The sequence below is a fragment of the Erythrolamprus reginae genome, unplaced genomic scaffold (genome assembly GCF_031021105.1).
Source record: "Erythrolamprus reginae isolate rEryReg1 unplaced genomic scaffold, rEryReg1.hap1 H_5, whole genome shotgun sequence".
Classification (NCBI taxonomy): Eukaryota; Metazoa; Chordata; class Lepidosauria; order Squamata; family Dipsadidae; genus Erythrolamprus; species Erythrolamprus reginae.
The window spans coordinates 759955-766149 of NW_027248506.1; positions in this window are offsets into that span (position 1 = coordinate 759955).

Here is a 6195-nt window from a genome sequence, read left to right on the forward strand (position 1 = left end):
CGTCGGTGTGTATGTGTGTGGGGGCAAACAACTCCGGCTCGGTTGTTCGTCCTTTTTTGGCGCCTTAAAGTACAGGTAGTCCTCGCCTTAGTCAGCCACAAAGCGAGCCCGACGTTTCTAAGCGAAGAAAAGAATAGTATAGAATAGCATAGAATTTTATTGGCCAAGTGTGACTGGACACACAAGGAATTGGTCTTTGGTGCAAATGTTCTCAACCTACGGTACTTAAAAGAAAAAGATACATTTGTCAAGAATCATGAGGTAAAAAACACTTAATGATTGTCAATGGGTACAAATAAGCAACAACCGTGAAACAATATTAATAGAATAGAATAGAATTTTATTGGCCAAGTGTGACTGGACACACAAGGAATTTGTCTTGGTGCAGATGCTCTCAGTGTACATAAAAGAAAAAAGATACATTTGTCAAGAATCATGAGGTAAAAAACACTTAATGATTGTCAATGGGTACAAATAAACAACCAGGAAACAATATTAATAGAATAGAATAGCATAGCATGGAATAGAATAGAATAGAATTTTATTGGCCAAGTGTGACTGGACACACAAGGAATTTGTCTTGGTGCAGATGCTCTCAGTGTACATAAAAGAAAAAAGATACACTTGTCAAGAATCATGAGGTAAAAAACACTTAATGATTGTCAATGGGTACATATAAACAACCAGGAAGCAATCAATATTAACCTAAATCAAAATAATGGAATAGAATAGAATTTTATTGGCCATGTGTGATTGGACCATCTTGACTTTTCTTGCAGGAAGGTCGCAAAAAAAAAAAAAGCCCTTGGACACTGCAAAGGTCGTAAATATGGGTCAGTTGCCAAGCGTGAGTATTTGGGATGCTGCGGTGGTTGTGTGAAAAAATGGACACATTCAAAACTTACTCAGTTGTTCAGTTTTATGAGCAGATTGTTGAATTATATTAGATATGTGTATATTCCCTATCTTTTTCCATATATGGGAATTGAAAAACATAGAAATATAAAAAACTACCTCCAAGATCATTAGTCCATAGCAGAAATCTTCAAACTTGGCAACTTTAAGACTTGTGGACTTCAACTCCCAAAATTCTCCAACTAGCGTCTTAGAACTAAGATGCCTTAAACAAGATCTAAGTATTTCCCACAAAATTATAGGCTGCAATGTCCTGCCTGTCGGCGACTACTTTAGCTTCAACCACAGCAACACAAGAGCACACAACAGATTTAAACTTAATATTAACCGCTCCAAACTTGACTGTAAAAAATATGACTTCAGGAACCGAGTTGTCGAAGCGTGGAACTCATTACCGGACTCCATTGTGTCATCCCCAAACCCCCAACACTTTACCCTTAGATTATCTATGGTTGACCTATCCAGATTCCTAAGAGGTCAGTAAGGGGCGAGTACAAGTGCACTAGAGTGCCTTCCGTCCCCTGTCCTATTGCTCTCCTATACTGTATCTCCTATACCTTTCTTCTATTCCTATATCTCTCCTTCTATTCTTTCATTGATATGTTCCATTACTATATCTTCTTTTCTATTATTTCTTAAATATATTTTACTATGAGTATCTCCTCTATAACCTTCATCATGTATTTTACTATGTGTATATAGATATATATCCACTAAAACCCTCATTGTGTATTGGACAAAATAAATAAATAAATAAAAATAAAATAAATAGCTATGCTGGCTGGAGAATTCTGGGAGTTGAAGTCCACAAGTCTTGAAGTTGCCACCTTTGGTCCATAGAGTCCAGTACCTTCTACACTAATTAGCAACGGATTTTTGAATGTCAGTCGGCTTCCTCTGGAAATCTGGGGACTGACCAGAGATTCTTTGCATGCAAAGCCTGTTCTATCTATATCATTCAATTGCAGTCCTTCTGGCACCAATTTTTATTATTATGCCTTTGATTTCTCTTGAGCTGTGCATTTCCAGCAACATTGTTTATACAAAGGACCCAAGTTGCTTCTGTGTTTCTTTTCCAGGTTTTAAGGACATTGTCTCAAAATTATAACAATGGAAAGCTTATTGTTTGATTTGCCATTGGAAATCTATTTATGTCTCAGCAATACAGTGTATCCATAAAAGTCAGTTTGTTTTCTTTTCTTTTTTAAAAATATACTTTATTGGTTTATACAAAAAGGAGTAAAACAGGGGGGAAAGGGGAGGGGAGTGGGGTAAACACTATTGTTATATCACAGCTTATATATATTGTTGTGTACACATTCCAAGTATTTGTCCATATGTAAATATTTCGTATTTAGAATTCTTATTTGAATAATCTTATAGCTATAATATTTGATAATCCAACAGTAATGTAAAAAGCGAAGGGGTAGATAGGGAGAAAAGGGAAAAGGAAAGAGAGAAGAAAGAAAGAAAAGAGAGATAGAGAGAGGAAAAGTAGTACCGGCAAGCAAGCAGGCGTTTGGATTGTAACGACTTAGGTGAATTATATTTGTTGTTTTTGTTAGTGAAAGTTAATCGTAGGTTGTAATATTAGTAGATTTCTAATAGTTATCAAGTGGATTGAACTCAGACAGGGATTGTATTGGTTTTGGTCCGATTTTTAATTATACATATCTTTATTTTGGTTTATATTAAGCGATTTTGGTTATCCAACTCTAAAGATGACAAACCGAAAAATAACCAAAAGTCAGTTTCTTTTGTTCAGTACAGTCTAGTTTAGGAGTTGGTTAACAGAGATGAATCTAATGAAGTACTGTAAAATTCAAAACCATAATTACCCTTGTTTTTCTCAAATATACCTGTATATTTACTTTTTCTTTATGAGAGTGCAAAGATGTGTTCCAGCTTATAGACCAACTTTAAATTTGGCAATCCAATTAATGCCCCAACCAAATGAGACACATCATCATATATATCTCCTACTTAACATTTTTTAAATACCAAAAGTAGCCTGGAGAGAATCCACTATATTTAATATGTTGTATTAGAACTAATGTTCCTCTTGAAAATTACCGTAGTTAGACCCCATGTTGGTTTTCATCTACAAGAAAAAATATGTAGAGACTTACAGTTCCTTGTAGGGTTGGTAGAGCTATAGGAAAAGTTACATCAAATGACCTAAGTGCTAAAGCCCACTGCAACAATATCGCCAAAAAAGCCTCTAGAGTTGTTAACCTGATCCTACACAGCTTCTGCTCAGGCAATCTCACTCTACTCACAAGAGCCTACAAAACTTTTGCCAGACCCATCTTAGACTACTGCTCATCTGTCTGGAACCCATACCACATCTCAGACATCAACACCCTTGAAAATGTCCAAAGATATTTCACCAGAAGAGCCCTTCACTCCTCCACTCGAAACAGAAGACCCTACGAAAATAGACTAACAATCCTGGGCCTAGAAAGCCTAGAACTATGGCGCCTAAAACACGATTTGAGTATTGCCCACAAGATCATATGCTGCAACGTCCTATTGGTCAATGACTATTTCAGCTTCAACCGCAACAACACAAGAGCACACAGCAGATTCAAACTTAATATGAACTGCTCCAAACTTGACTGTAAAAAATATGATTTCCACAGTAGAGTTATCAAAGCATGGAACTCACTGCTGGACTCAATTGTGTCAACCCCTAACCCTCTACACTTCTCCCTTAGACTATCCACGATTGACCTCTCCAGGTTCCTAAAAGGCCAGTAAGGGGCCTACATAAGTGCACTGGTGTGCCTTTCGTCCCCTGTCCAATTGTCTTTCCTTTCTCTCACTCATCATATATATTTTCTTTCTTTCATATATCCTCTCCTCTAAGTTCACTTTACCCTTATATATATTACTACATGTCTATTTTTCTTTTTATGTATTTGTGTAGTGGACACAAATAAATGAAATAAAATAATAAATAAATAAAATAAAATCTCCATTCCCTCCCCACTCCAGGGAAAGGATACTGCAAAATCTCCACTTCCTCCTGATCAACTGGGACTTGGGAGGCAGAGAATAAATGGGGGTGGGGCCAGTCAGAAGTGGTCCGGTACCAGTTCTGCAAAACCTGCTCAATACCACCTCTCAATTGTGCAATATTTTCAGGGTACTGCAATAGATCTGATGCACTCTGCCATTTCTGCTTGTTTTTTTTCTCCCTAAGGACTTGTTTACCACTTATTTTTATATCCTGCTTTCAGTTCTTGCATTTGAAATGATCCTAGCTGAGATATTATCACTCACAAGAATGATATCCAAAGTCCTATAAAGCTGGCAGGCCTTTCTGCGACCTTATCTTAACTAGTTGTGCTTTCTAAACAGAAGAGTTTTAAAAGTTTGAAGCCTGCCAGTATTAGCTTGTTCAGCAGCAACTGTAGGGGACAATCTCTACATGGTCAAATGCAATTTATGTGAATCATGGCAAGCAGAGAGGCGAGAAAAACCACGTCTTTCCCATCTACCACATCAGCATAAAGTTTTATTCCTCCTTTGGGCATTCCTTCTTTTTTTGCTGAGACCCATCATCTGCTGACATATCATATAGCATGTGCCAAGCGAGCGTGTAATTTTTCAGAAGATTTAATCCAAAACGTCTCACTAGATTTGGAAGAACTCATTTCTTACTCGACATGTTTCAGGATCGTAGTTTGATCTCTCAGCGACTTTCTTGGTCATTAAACCAATGAATTCGGAGGGACTTTGTTCCTCGCAAATATAGGTTGAGATTGCAGACTGGTTCTTTCCAGAGCCAGACATAAAGCTCTTTGAATACCACAAAAGTACCCAGCTCGCAAGCTAAAATTTTGCTTCAGTTTGAGATAGAGGTGAGTCACCTTCCCAGATCTAACTCCCCATTCATTACGCAGCAGTTGTAAACCATTTGTTCTCAGGCACACCCTTTCCACATGGGATAGTAGACCTAATGTCACTGGGAAAGCAATTTTATCAATGTTTAAATAGCATTAAACATGGTTAACGTTGTAAACAATGTTTACATACACACAAACAATAAGGCCAAAACATAAAAGACCACGGAGACCTTGATCTGCGGCCAACCTTTGTTGCTGAATGAGCAAACTATTGTCAAGTCACAGACAGGAATTTTGGCTTTCACTATTGTTTCATTTTTCAGTTCAGAAGTTGGACGCTTGCGTTTTCATCGCTTCCCAACTGATTCTCATCACTTCCTGACTTTAAGATTAATACTTTCACATCAGCCACATAAAGGTAATATTGGAAGGGATCATTAGACCATCGAGCCCAATTCCCTGGTCAGTGTAGGAGTCCAGATCGAAGCATTTTGGGCAGAAGGCTAGCCTCTGAATACTTCCAGTCAAGGGTAATTCATCATCTTGTTCAATATTTGCTTCCATCGTCCAATTTTCTTTCATTAAAGAAATTGTTCCTAATACAGGTAGTCCTCACTTACCAACCGCAGTTGCTGAAGCGACAGGATCACTAAGTGAAATATCATATGGCCACGCTGGACCGACGACATTAGTTCTTCTGAGGTTGTTAATTGCCACAAGTCATCAATCATGAGCCATGATGGCGCAGTGGTTGGAATGCAGTATTTGCTGACTGCCAGCTGCCTACAGTTCTGCAGTTCGATTCTCACTGGATCAAGGTTGACTCACCCTTCTGTCCTTCGGAGATCGATAGAATGAGGACCCAGATTGTTGGGGGCAATAGGCTTATTCTCTGTAAACCGCTTACATCATGTCACGTGACTGTGACCCTGTGACCATGACTGAGTTGCAACTTCCTGCTGGCTTCCTCATTGACTTTGCCAGAAAGTGACAAATGGCAATCAATCACTGTAACAATGCAAGTCCAAGAACCGCTTATAAACCTACTGTATTTTTCGGAGTATAAGACGCACCTTAGTTTTTTTGGGAGGAAAATAGGGAAAAGAATCTGCTTACCAGGTATTCATCTGACTAGTGTCCTTAGTCTGGTCAGTTTCAGCACATTATTTTATCCCCTGATTAGGGCTTAAAAAGAAACCTTATTCAGAGAGAGAATAACAATGAAAGAGCCAGTAGAGCAATGAAAAAAATTTGCAAAGACTTAGGGCTTGGAAAACCTTCTTTGCAGAGAATAACAATGAAAGATCTTGCAAGCTGGTAAGAGCTGGGAACATTGTTAGCACCTGGTTAGGTCTGGAAAGAAACATTCAGAGCAAGTAGAACAATAAAAAATACTACAAAGACAGGGTTTGAAAACATTCTTTGCAGA